This window comes from Schistocerca serialis, chromosome 1, assembly GCF_023864345.2.
Source record: "Schistocerca serialis cubense isolate TAMUIC-IGC-003099 chromosome 1, iqSchSeri2.2, whole genome shotgun sequence".
In the NCBI taxonomy this organism is placed as follows: domain Eukaryota; kingdom Metazoa; phylum Arthropoda; class Insecta; order Orthoptera; family Acrididae; genus Schistocerca; species Schistocerca serialis.
In genome coordinates this window covers 1,024,195,100-1,024,209,522 of record NC_064638.1, presented here as the reverse complement: position 1 = coordinate 1,024,209,522, position 14,423 = coordinate 1,024,195,100, and the positions used below count along the sequence as shown (strand labels likewise).

General features: G+C 47.9%; 1 protein-coding gene across 2 annotated transcripts in view; it reads right to left on the bottom strand.

The window, feature by feature from the left end:
• Nucleotides 1-14,423, bottom strand: part of LOC126413612 (nucleolar complex protein 4 homolog A) — a 146,794-nt gene that overhangs the window by 71,817 nt on the left and 60,554 nt on the right. The window lies entirely within an intron of this gene.

The window sequence follows — 14,423 nt, the reverse complement described above, 5'->3', positions numbered from 1 at the left end:
CCGGAGGGAGGAGCCACTGCCTCTGAAAGCTTGCATAATTATCACCTCCTTTCAAGCACGGGTTCTGTGCCACTTGGTGAGTAGATTTTTTATCTACTGAATTACATTATGTGTACTCCTTCAAGTCGCACATACCAGAGCTTCCCTCATGATAGATAGATGCATACATACATACATACATACATACATAGAGAGCCATAACATCCTCTCTTTGGAAGACTGTTGATAAACATTTTGCTTTGTTTTCGCACTTATACGGTAAGAATGTGTTGTAAAAGACCACCCTTTAGCTACAACATTGGACTTGTTTCAGAACGATTAGGAAAGTATAAATCAGCACACCAATCAAACTTACTATAATACGAGGTCTGTTCTAAAAATTCTGGAACTTTATCCACAAAATTTTTCTATGCTTACCTTTTACTTATTGTGCATGGTACTCTCCTCCCAATTGATACACAGCTCCCACTGCCGTCCCCATTTCTGGCAGCAGTCTTGCTAAGCCTCTTGCTGGATCGCACGAAGCGCCATCTGCGAATTTTCTTTTATCTCATCTATCATTGCAAAATTTCATCCTTTCAACAGGTTTTCAACTTTGGAAATAAAAATTTTCCCAGGAGCCAGGTCTGAAGAGTACAGACGATGAGGCAGCACAGTAATTTCATTTTTTGTGCAATAGTAATGCACCAACAGGGATGAATGTGCAGGCACGTTATCGTGAAGCAAGAGCCATGAATTGTCTCGCCACATTTCAAGCCGTTTCGTTCTTACATTTTCTCGCACTCGTCTTGATAGTACCATCGATTGATAGTTTGTCACTGTGGTACGATTTCATGATGAATTAATCCTTCAAAGTCAAAGAAAACTATCAGCATGGCTTTGACATAAGACCTCACCTGATGAGCTCTCTTTGGACTTTGAGGACCTTCCCTGACCCATTGTGAAAATTGAACTTTTGTCTGAACATCATAACTGTAGACTTATGTCTCATCATCAGTTATGATTCTCTTAAAGAACATCTTGTTCTCATTTGTGTGATCTAAAACCTATTCACAGATTGTGAGGTGAAGGTCATTCTGGTCTTGATTAATGAGCTGTGGGATGAATTTTGTGGCAACACAATGCATTCCAAGATGCTGTGTCAGGATTTAATGACATGATCCAATTGAAATGTTACTGTGTGAACCATTCATAACACCGAGTATGGCTTAAGCACTCATCACTGTGGGCTTACTGCAACTTCAGCATGTCCGTGTAAAGGTTTTCTGGAGTTTCATGCAAAATTTAATGCATACGTATTGCTCCTCTAACTCAGCCATCTCGAAATTTTCAAACTGTGCAACACAACATTATACTCAATACAGCACTGAACAATAACTAACTGACATACAACAATGAAACTTCCAGCAGTTACACATTAAACACAGGAGTGTCCAGGGATATCAACAATATTTTGCTCCAACACACCACTGGTGCTAAATTACAAATGTTCTGGAATTTTTTGAACAGACCTCGTATTCCCTTTAAATACAATAGTGCGCAATGTATAAGGACACTCTTCTTTTACCTATGCTCCTTGGCCTCTACAATTCCTTTGAACGAACATTATTGTGAAATATCTTGATGCATGAATGCTACTCAACCTCTTAGTCAAATTGGTAAAACCATATTTCATCAACCATCAGCCAAAATATGGAGTGTGGTCTGATTCACATTTATACTTGAATCTTGAAATAAACTTACAAGTGGACCTCATGGACTGGTAATCTTTGATTTTCTTGATGCTTATAGGACTTGACGGTCAAAGGCAATACATCAATTTCCTAAAATCTTATAACCACAATCTCAAAAAATTGCTTTTAAATTTGGAATATTTCAGAGTACAGTTAAGTACAAAACGTTTCTATAGCTTGAATCACAAACAAAGGCATTCGAGTTTCAGCTTGTTCTGCACTGTCAATGAGCATTCAGTAGTGTTTTGAGCAATCGCTGTGAATGTAGTAGCCAATGTGAAGAGAGTGAGTTATTTAGTAAATTTTTATTCAATTTTTTGCAATTTGACACCACTGATGGTTGTGGTAAGAGTGAAATACTACATAGGCAAGTGAAAGAGACATAATTCAAAGGACTTTCTTCATGTACAAAGCACATGCATGTGCATACTGCAACTGTCACTTGGAACTGCCAACAATGCAATTATCGCCTGTGCCTCGACCTGCGTAAACTGCCATCACTCATAAATTGGACTGCAGCTTATTAAACACTGCCACAGGTAACTTAGCGTACAGAGTAAGAGTTATGCAGTCATAAAGTAACTTGTTCAAATTTAATTAACAATAACCTTTTTCTTACTTTTATTTAAATTCCGTGTGAGTTAACAAATACTGAATAATAATTTTTAGTAAAAACAACATTTTTATTTTTATTACTGGTCATATGAAAATAAATTAAAACTGTATACAGACATACAAAAGGCCTTGTTGTTAAAATGAAAAAGTTATATACATCAATAATACTGTTAAATCTCTACAAACAAAATATTTTATTTTCTACTGATGTTTCACATGTTTGTACAAATTTTATTTTCCAGTGAATACTCATATTTTCCTGTGGTCAGTAGTACTTTAATTGGGTATTGGAAACATCAAGTGTGTGTACTAATCTAACATCTACATCTATAGGCAACATCTATAATCAGAAACATTACAGATAATATATATTGGACTCATTGCATGGTACTAGCAGAAAGATGGAATTTCATGGTTAAAGTACAAGGAGGTAGGAAGACTTTTCACTTAGACTAATGGAAAGGAGTCCATATATCAAAGAAGCACAGTGAATTCAAAAAGTTAACGGCCAAAAGACAAAAGAGAGACCTTAAGATATGGCTTACAGCAAAGTGTCCATATGGCCAGAAATGAATAACAGAGTCATGTAAAAGTAAAATCGAAAGTATTGTGTTATTAGTGTTTTTCATTATTACTACATATGCCCATGCAACTAAAGAATATTTCAACTATAAATGCAGAGTATTGTGCTAGTGACCTGTGCATGAAAAAATTAAATGTATAATGTTATAAATTCAAATGACAGAAAATACAGGATGGAATAAGAACAGTATTATGTTAAGGATAGATTGCTACTCACCATATACAGGATATGTTGAGCTGGAAACAGGCACAACAAAAAGACTGCTATATATTTTAGCTTCAAGCAACAAGATCTAGTCAAGTTGAAAGCACGCACAGAGTCACACAAGCACAACATGCACACATTCGACCACTGTCATTGGGCGCTGCAACCATACTGAGGTGTAACTGCTCATGATGCAAGCAGTAGTGGGTTTGGTTTTGTTTTGCTTTAGGGCGCAAAAAACAACTGGGGTCATACACACCCAAGTCAAAACTATAGAACACGAAGACAGAGAGGAGTTAAAAAGTGACTGTATGTTAGTCCCAACTGACATAAGAGAAAACAGCTAAAAAAAGGCACGTGGAGAAAGGGCTAAGAAAGACACTGTACAGAAATGGAGGTCCAAAACTAAAAATTAAATAGCCTTCGCAATATTACTTTGGCAGATAAAAAGTAAAATGCAGTCGATAGCCTGTGCGTCATTTGCTAAAATGGCAGATAACTCAGACGGCCAAACCAAGCTGGAATGTAAATGGTTAAAAAATTGGTATTCCATCAGGAAGTGGCGGACAGTTAAAACTTTGGCACAGTGTGCACAAAGTGGTGGGGTAGTGCCACTTATCGAATGATGATGGCTAAAAAGGCAGTGCCCAACATGCAGCATAGTTAAAATGACCTTCTCCCGAGAGGAGGGCTGAGAGGAGGTCGTCCAAGCTGCTGGGAGAGGCCTGATAAGCCGGAGCTTATTCCTGTGAAGGGAGAACCATTGGCAATGCCAAAGGGACACCACCTCCTGACAGACAGCAACACAAGGATCATGGGAGGGAATATAGGAACTAGTGGGCTGAGGTACGAGGACTGCAGCCTTGGCAGCAGCATCAGCAGCCTCGTTTCCTGGCAGACCGACATGACCAGGAACCCACAGAAACATCACACTGGCTCTACCAAGACTGAGCAAGTGACAGTTTTCATGGACCCGCTGCACTAAGGGATGGGTGGTGTACAGCGCACATAGACTTTGAAGGGCGCTGAGTGTGTCTGAGAAGAGGACACAATTGAAAGGTCTGTGTCGCTGGATGTACTCTATGGCCTGACACAGGGCGAAGAGCTTGGCTGTAAATACTGAGCAGTGTGCCGGAAGCCAATATTGAAAGACACGGGTGCCAATGATGATGGCACACCCAACCCCACGGTCAGTCCGAGAGCCATTAGTGTATACAAAGGTACTATCGCACAGTTCCATGCGAAGGTCATGAAACTGAAGGTGATAGAGCGAGGCTGGAGTAGTGTCCTTAGGAAGTGAATGAAGGTTAACGTGGGCTGCACCACAAACCCAAGTTGGTGAAGGGTTCACACCCACCAGGAAAGTTGCAGGTAGTGTGAAGTTATGTCGCTGTATCACGAGCCGAAAACCGACTCCAGGAGGTAACAGAGAAGAGGGACGCGCCCCATACTGGCGATCAAAGGAATCATCAAAGAAGGAGGCATAGGATGGGTGGCCATGCATGGCAGACAAACGGCATGCATACCTGCTGAGGAGAAAGTCACAGTGGTAGGACGGTGGTAGTTCAGCAGCTTCAGTATACAGACTCTCAATCGGCAATCGGGCTAGTGTAAAAGGTACCAGTGGCCAAATGGATGGTGGATAGTGTTGAGACGGCATAAGAGGGATGGACACACAGACACATAAACAAAGTACCCATAGTCAAATTTTGAATGGACAAGGGACCGGTACAAACAGAGTTGGGTGGTTCGATCGGCACCCCAGGAAGTACCATTGAGAAAATGTAGGTGCAATGGATCATAAATGGTGAAAAACTTTGACTCAGGTGCGGCAAATTATTAATGCCGAGAGTAGTATAAACTGCCTGCGAGAACTGGACGTTCCATGCTACAGACACACCTCTCTGGAATAAGTAACCACATATGTATATTTGGGGACTCTGTGTGAAGTGATTACAGAGATCGGATGTGTTTTACGTTGGAGAGATTTTGTTACTGTTGTGTGACGCTATTAAGCTCATTGTGAATGTTTAGTTAGTCAATGGCACAATAAACAAATTCAAGAAATTAATACGCATTCAAGGTCTGCATCTTTTCATGGTCAATATTCTTCGAGAGAAGAAGCAACAAACTTTTTGTTGATAAAAAAGTTAGACACGTCAATCCATACACATCATACAACATAGCACCTAGTTGTGCTGAATGATCTTCGTAGCGAAATAAAAATTTTAGAGATTTCTGATGGAGCAGTTCTGACGAAGAGTATCAGTGAGATTGACGCTGCGGGGCATATATCTAGCTCTCCTGTGGTATTTAAAACCAAGGATTTATATTCTTCAGCTTTCAAAAGACTGAAGCTAAAATCTGAATAAAAACCAATAACTAAAAATACCAAAAATAAATAAGAAGCAGAGAATTTTCTTAAACAAATTTCTTAAATAAATAAATTAATTAAAATATAATAAATAGGACACTAAGGAACCGCGTACAGTGGGCTGCCAGGTAAGGCACATGGGAGAACCAAGAGTGTTTCCTATTGAGCATGAGCCCCAGGAATTTCATATTTTCAATGAATGGTAGGGCAGCAGGCCCAAGATGTAAATATGGTGGGAGAAGCCAACTGTGCTGCCAGAAATTTATAAAGACGGTTTTATCAGTGGAAAAACAAAAGCCATTGTCAATGCTTCAGGAGGAAAGATGATCAAGACATTTCTGAAGATGCTACTCGGTGAGACAGGTCTGTAGAGAATAGCAACAATTGGAAAAATCGTCAACAAAATGGGAGCTGGAGAAGCCTGACGGGAGACAAGCCATTATAAGGTTAATGGTGGAAGCAAAGAGGGCAAAGCTCAGGATGGAGCCCTGAGGCATACCGTTTTCCTGGATAAAGGTGTCCGACAAGGCAGAACCCACACGCACCTTGAAAAATCAGTCTTTTAAAAATTCCTGAATGAAAGAGGGCAGCTGGCGACGGAAGCCCCATCCGTAAAGAGTACGGAGGATACCAATTCTCCAGCAGGTGTTGTAGGCCTTCTCCAAATCGAAAAACATGGCCACAGTCTGGGATTTCCACAGAAAACCATTCATGGCATGGTTGGACAAAGTAACAAGATGGTCAACTGCAGAACACCGCACTTGAAATCCACATTTGCGAGAGTCGAGCCACCATACCAGCTGGGTATGAATCATATGTTCCATCACCTTGCAAACCCAGCTGATGAAAGAAATGGGGCATAGCTCGAAGGAAGGTTTCTTTCCTTACCGGGCTTAGGTATGGGTATGATGGTGGATTCACACCAACATCTGGGAAATTTGCCCTCTGCCCAGATGCGGTTGTATGTGTTAAGCAGAAAGTGCTTGCCCGCAAGCGAAAGGTGCTGCAACATCTGAATAAGGATGGTGTCTGGCCCTGGAGTGAAGGAACGGGATGAACTGAGCTTCCTCATAGTAAAGGTAGCATTCTAACACTCATGTTTTGGGTAAGAGAACGGTATCAGCCGAGCCGCCTCCGCTCATTTCCGATGGAGGAAGGCAGGGCGATAGTGGGAAGAGCTCGAAATGTCCACAAAATGGTGGCCCAAGGTGTTGGAGACGGCAATAGGGTCTACAATGACATCGTCTTCTACTGTCAGGCCAGAAACTGGGGAGTGGATCTTGGTCCCAGAGAGCCAGTGGAGGTTGGCCCACATGACAGGGGAAGGGGTAGAACTTATAAAAGAACTAGTGAATGTAATCCAGCTAGCTCTTTTGCTATCCCGAAGAATGCAACGAAACTTTGCATGCATTTGTTTATAATGAATGCAGTTTGCCAGCGTAGGATGACAGGTAAAAATGCGGAGAGCACGTCCCCATGCGCAAATTGCGTCGCGGCATGCCTCAGTCCACCAAGGGACTGGGACACAATGTGGTAAGGAGGAAGTGCGAGGAATGGAACGTTCTGCAGCAGTAAGGATAACGTTTGTGAGATATTCCACCTGGTCATTGCAACTGGGGAAATCTTGTTCTTTGGAGATTGCCAAGGTCACCAGGGAGGAGTAAAGCTGCCAGTCAGCCTCAGTAAGCTGCCATTTGGATGTGCATGCACATGGGGTAGGAGTCAGCAAATGGATAGCACGGGGGGAAATGTTCACTCGAGTAGGTGTCAGAAAGAACAAGCCAATCAAGGCGAAGGGCAAGCTGGGCATTGCAGAAGGATAGGTCCAAATGGTAATAGGTGTGCGAGGAGTCAGAAAGGAAAGTAGGTGCTCCAGTGTTAAGGCAGAAGAGGTTAAGTTGGTTAAGATGGTCAGCCATGAGGGCACCTCTCTGACAGGTCCTGGGAGAACCCCAAAGGGGATGATGCGGATTAAAGCCACTGCGTAGCAAAAATGTGGGAGGGAGCTGCCCAATAAGCTGAAGTAAGTCTGTCCTGGTGACATTGAATGACGGAGGGACATAAGTGATACAGGGGGAAAAGGTCAGTGGGAAGGAACAGGCGAACTGCCCTAGCTTGAAGATGGGTAGTCAGGGAAATGGATTAACTATGAATGTCATCCTGTACAAGCAGCATGACACCCCCATCAGGTGGAATGTCAACCTCAGGGGAAGGTCAAAACGAACCAATAAGAAATGTGAAAGCTGAGAGCAGTCGTAAGGGCACAATTTTGTTTCCTGAAGGCAGAATACAAGGAGACGCTGCAATGCTAAAACCAGCTGTAAATCCTCTTTGCGGGACTGAAGGCCGCGAACATTCCATTGGAGGAGAGCCATGAAGAAGAGCTGTAGTGGTGTTACCTCAGCAGCTGCTGAGTGCCAGACTGAGAAGAATCACCACTACAGGGCACAGAAGCAGGAGGATCCTGCTCCATGGGGTCCACAGAAGCATTGGCTTGCTTATGCGGTCGGTCTGTGGAGTCCAACACTGAAAAATGGTTGGTGGTGTGCATCGGTGACATAGAGGCCGCCCGGGCTAAGTTATCGCATGGCGACACCGTCGAAGAGGATCTTCAAGTTGACAAAGGAGAAGACCATTTGCCTTTGGTGGACTTCTTCGAGCCTTTCCCGTTACAGGAAGATTCAGATGGTGCTTGGCTGGAGGGACAGAGGATGTCTTCGTGGGAGTACTACTTCTGTCCTTTCCAGTCTACCGGTTGTGTAGCTGGTGGCTTCGCCTCTTGAGGCGACAGTCTGATGGTTGGTTGGTTGGTTGGTTGGTTTAAGGATCAAAGGGACCAAACTGCAGAGGTCATCGGTCCCTTTTTCCAAAAGACTAAAAATACCCACAGAGAATAAAAAATGTTCAACGGTATAGGACACAGACGACACAGAACAAAAGAAACAGACAAGGACCAGACAAAACGAAATAAAATGACACGGAGTGTGACGGTGGTTGGCCGACCATAGGAACAAAAAAAAATGGAAAAGCTATCCACCGAAAACACATTAAAAACTTAGTTTAAAACTGTAGGCCAAAGGCCAGAATCAACACAAAACAATAAAATAAAACAGAAACACTCAGATTAAAGAATAAAAACTCCCTGCCCTAATAAAACGTAAAACTAAGGCAGCCATAACAGGGTCATCAGATAAAACGGCAGGGAGCGTATCAGGCAGCGCAAATGTCTGCCTGACCACAGCTAAAAGGGGGCAGGCCAACAGAATGTGGGCCACTGTCAAAGCCGCCCCGCAGCGACATACAGGAGGGCCCTCCCGGCGCAGTAAATAACTGTGTGTTAGCCGGGAGTGGCCAATGCGGAGCCGACAAAGGACGACTGAGTCCCTGCGGTTGGCTCGCATGGATGACCGCCACACAGTCGTTGTCTCCTTAATGGCACGGAGTTTATTGGGTGTGATCCGATCGCGCCATTCAGCGTCCCAAAGTGCAAAAACTTTTCGGCGGAGGACTGCCAGCAAATCAGTCTCTGGGAGGCCAACATCCAGTGATGGTTTACACGTGGCCTCTTTCGCCAGGCGATCAACATGTTCATTGCCCGGGATACCGACATGACCGGGGGTCCACACAAAGACCACAGAGCGGCCGCAACGCGCAAGAGTATGCAGGGACTCACGGATAGCCATCACCAGATGAGAACGAGGAAAACACTGGTCGAGAGCTCGTAAACCGCTCAGGGAATCGCTACAGATCACGAAGGACTCACCTGAGCAGGAGCGGATATACTCTAGGGCTCAAAAGATGGCGACTAGCTCAGCAGTGTAAACGCTGCAGCCAGCCGCCAAGGACCGTTGTTTGGAATGGTCCCCTAGAGTTAGCGCATACCCAACACGACCAGCAACCATCGAACCGTCGGTGTAAACAATTCCAGAGCGCTGATACGTGGCAAGGATGGAATAAAAGCGGCGGCGGAAGGCCTCTGGAGGGACCGAGTCCTTCGAGCCCTGTGCCAAGTCGAGCCGAAGGCAAGGGCGAGGAACACACCACGGGGGTGTACGCAGAGGCGCCTGAAAAGGAGGTGGAACAGGGAAAAACCCAAGCCCGCAGAGAAGCTCCTTGACGCGTACGGCGATCGGACAACCCGACCGGGGCCGACGGTCCGGCAGATGGACGACCGACTGCGGGAACAGGACACGGTAATTTGGATGCCCGGGCAAACTAAAAACATGGGCAGCATAAGCAGCCAGTAATTGTTGGCGTCGTACCTGCAGTGGAGGGACACCTGCCTCAACAAGGATGCTGTCCACAGGGCTGGTGCGGAAGGCACCAGTGGCAAGTCGGATCCCGCTGTGTAGTATTGGGTCCAGCACCCGCAACGCAGAGGGGGATGCTGAGCCATAAGCCAGGCTCCCATAATCCAGACGGGATTGGATTAGCGCCTGGTAGAGCCGCAACAGGGTAAATCGGTCGGCGCCCCAGCGGGTGTGGCTCAAGCATCTCAGAGCGTTTAGATGCCGCCAACACGCCTGTTTCAGCTGCCGGATATGAGGCAGCCAAGTCAACCGGGCATCGAAAACCACCCCCAAAAACCTATGTGATTCCACCACTGAAAGAAGTTCGCCGGCAAGATAAAGCCGCGGCTCCGGGTGGACAGTGCGTCGCCGGCAGAAATGCATTACGCAGGTCTTGGCTGCCGAAAACTGGAACCCATGAGCTACAGCCCAAGACTGCGCCTTGCGGATAGCACCCTGTAGCTGACGTTCAACAGCTGCAATGCCAGTAGAGCTGTAATAAAGGCAGAAGTCGTCAGCATACAGGGAAGCAGAGACAGAATTTCCCACGGCCGCAGCGAGCCCGTTAATGGCTATTAAAAACAGGCAGACACTTAAAACAGAACCCTGTGGCACACCGTTTTCCTGGACGTGGGTGGAACTATATGAGGCTGTGACTTGCACGCGGAAGGTACGATACGACAGAAAATTTCTGATAAAGATTGGCAGAGGGCCCCGAAGACCCCATCCATGAAGCGTAGAAAGGATGTGATCACGCCATGTCGCATCGTACGCCTTCCGCATGTCGAAAAAGACAGCGACCAGGTGCTGACGGCGGGCAAAGGCAGTACGGATGGCCGACTCCAGGCTCACCAGATTGTCGGCGGCGGAGCGGCCTTTACGGAACCCACCCTGAGATGGAGCCAGAAGGCCCCGAGACTCCAGTACCCAAGTCAAGCGCCGGCTCACCATCCATTCGAGAAGCTTGCAAAGAACATTGGTGAGGCTAATGGGGCGGTAGCTGTCCACCGCCAAAGAGTTCTTGCCTGGTTTCAGAATGGGGATAACGATACTTGCCCGCCACTGCGACGGAAACTCACCCCCGACCCAAATACGGTTGTAAAGGTCGAGGAGCCGTCGCTGGCAGTCCACTGAGAGGTGTTTCAGCATCTGGCAGTGGATGCTATCTGGTCCAGGAGCGGTATCAGGACAAGCGGCAAGGGCACTGCGGAATTCCCACTCACTGAATGGAACATTGTACGATTCTGGTTGGTTGGTGGGAAACGAAAGGCTCCGACGTTCCATCCGCTCTTTAATGGAGCGGAAGGCCTTAGGGTAATTCGCAGAAGCGGAACTCATAGCAAAATGCTCTGCTAAGTGGTTTGCAATGACGTCGGAGTCAGTACAAACTGCTCCATTCAGTGAGAGCGCAGGGACGCTGACAGGTGGCCGATAGCCGTAGACGCGCCGAATCTTGGCCCAGACCTGCGATGGAGTGACATGGAGGCCAATGGTGGACACGTACCGCTCCCAGCACTCCTGCTTGCTTTGGCGGATAAGGCGGCGGGCCCGCGCATGCAGCCGTTTGAAGGTGATCAGGTGTTCAATGCAGGGATGTCGCTTGTGACGCTGTAGCGCCCGCCGGCGATCTGTAATCGCTGCAGCGATCTCAGGCGACCACCAAGGCACAGTCCGCCGCCGAGGGGACCCAGAGGAGCGGGGAATGGCAGATTCGGCGGCAGTAACGATGCCGGTGGTGACCGATTGAACCACCGCATCAATGTCGTCATTAGAGAGAGGCTCAAGAGCGGCAGTGGAGGAGAACAAGTCCCAGTCAGCCTTATTCATAGCCCATCTGCTAGGGCGCCCAGAAGAGTGACGCTGTGGTAGTGACAGAAAGATCGGAAAGTGGTCACTACCACACAGATCGTCATGCACACTCCATTGGACAGACGGTAAGAGGCTAGGGCTACAGATTGAAAGGTCAATGGCGGAGTATGTGCCATGTGCCACACTGAAGTGTGTGAAGGCACCGTCATTTAAAATCGAGAGATCGAGCTGCGACAATAAATGCTCAACGATGGCGCCTCGACCTGTTGCCACTGACCCACCCCACAGAGGGTTGTGGGCGTTGAAGTCGCCCAATAGCAACAAAGGTGGCGGCAATTGGGCTATCAGTGCAGCCAGGACAAGCTGCGAGACATCACCATCCGGTGGAAGGTAAAGACTGCAGACGGTCACAGCCTGTGGCGTCCACACCCGAACAGCGACAGCCTCTAAAGGTGTTTGGAGAGGGACAGACTCGCTGTGCAGAGTGTGAAGGACATAGAGGCAGACGCCACCTGACACCCTTTCATATGCTGCCCGGTTCTTATAATAACCCCGATAGCCACGGAGGGCGGGGGTTCGCATTGCTGGAAACCAAGTTTCCTGAAGAGCAATGCAGAAGAAAGGGCGAAGGCTGATAAGTTGTTGGAGCTCAGCTAGATGGTGGAAAAAACCGCCGCAGTTCCACTGGAGGATGATATTGTCCATGGCTGAGAAAGGCGTGAAAGGACTGGGAAGGCAATTTACGCCGCTTGTTCACCCACTGCCACCGATTCAGTACCTGTGCAAGAGGCATCCATGGCGTCTGAGGGACCAGCGAGATCAAGGTCCTCAGCGGACGCCAGAATCTCGACTTCATCCTCAGACGCAGAGCGCGAAAGGTGCGGTGGGGTTGGTGTCACCATAAGTTCTTTGGCCTTAGAGGTCTTTCTCTTGGACTTCTCTCACTGAACCTTGGGTTTCACCGGCTGGGAAGGCTTCACCGATTCAGTCTCTGGGACAGAGGAGGATCGTGAAGCCCTACGCCCGGCCGCTGGTGAGGACTTATGCCACTGGCGGCCGTCATCCTTCCCGCTGGTGGAACCATGGGAAGGGAGGATCCCAAGGGAACTCTTACGGGCGAGAGTAGCCGAAGAAGGTAGATGCTTCTCCGGCTGAGAAGCGGGGACGGACGTCCCCGACGGGTGGGAGGAGGTTGCTCCTGAGGTAGGTGGTGCAGGAGCAACCGGTTGGGTAGAGCCCCCCACGGGCAAGGGGGCAGGAGGAGTCTTACTGCTGATCGAGCTGGCTGGAAGTCGCGAAACTGATAGGGCTAGCACAGTTGTTGTAGCAGCTGCATAAGAAGATGTCATTCTCACGGGATGGAGTCTGTCATATTTCCTTTTGGCCTCAGTATAGCTCAGCCGGTCCAGGGTCTTATATTCCATGATTTTGCGCTCTTTCTGGAACACTCTGCAGTCTGACAAGCAAGGTGAATGGTGCTCCCCGCAGTTGACGCAGATGGGAGGCGGGGCACATGGAGTATCGGGATGAGATGGGCGTCCGCAATCTCGACATGTGAGGCTGGAAGTGCAGCGGGAAGACATATGGCCGAACTTCCAGCACTTGAAGCACCACATCGGGGGAGGGATATAGGGCTTGACGTCACATCGGTAGACCATCACCTTGACCTTTTCCGGTAACGTATCACCCTCGAAGGCCAAGATGAAGGCACCAGTAGCAACCTGATTGTCCCTCGGACCCCGATGGACGCGCCGGACGAAATGAACACCTCGACGTTCTAAGTTAGCGCGCAGCTCGTCATCAGACTGCAAAAGGAGGTCCCTATGGAAAATAACACCCTGGACCATATTTAAACTCTTATGTGGTGTAATAGTAACGTTAACATCCCCCAACTTGTCACAAGCAAGTAACCTGCGTGACTGGGCGGAGGATGCCGTTTGTATCAGTACTGACCCAGAGCGCATTTTAGACAAGCCCTCCACCTCCCCAAACTTGTCCTCTAAATGCTCGACGAAGAACTGAGGCTTTGTGGAGAGAAAAGACTCCCCATCAGCTCTCGTGCAAACTAAGAATCGGGGCGAATAACTGTTACCTCCATCCTGAGACTTACGCTCTTCCCACGGCGTGGCCAGGGAGGGGAACGTTTTCGGATCGTACTTCTGAGCATTAAATTGAGCTCGAGAACGCTTAGAGACTGCTGGCGGCTGGCCACCAGCGAGAGATGATGTACCACGCTTCATTGCGGGTCATCCGCCCTGATGCCACATACTCCGACCAAGGGCCCTCCCCAAGGGCGCCACCCAGCCACAGCAAAGGCCACCTGGCAGGATGGCCGTTGCCGGGAGTCCCGATACCCCAGTAGGATAGGCATCTACTCCTTGGCATACGTAGGGAGTTAACGGCGCAGGCATCAGTAGAGCGATCCCTGTGTTGTCAGGGGGCTACAACCAAGAGGGTACCTGGCGGCCCCACCACAACGGACTGGCTACCGTGCTGGATCTTAGGTGCAAAAATGTCCAAGGTCGTCATCGCAGTTAAAAGAAACACTGCAGAGTGCAGTGTGGTAATCGCACCCAGGGATGTATCCTCGCCCAAGAGATCGAAAACGAGCGGGACGCCATTGCAACGACGAGAAAGCCGGCTAAAGGTCTAATCGCACGACGGATACAGTGCACCATGTAAGGCGCCCTTCCCCAAATGGCTCGCTCTTCGGAATGATTTAGAAAGATGGAGGTCAAACCCGAGAGGGGACCATCACAGAAGGCCGAAACATTTGAGACTCCTTTTAGTCGCCTCTTACGACAGGCAGGAATACT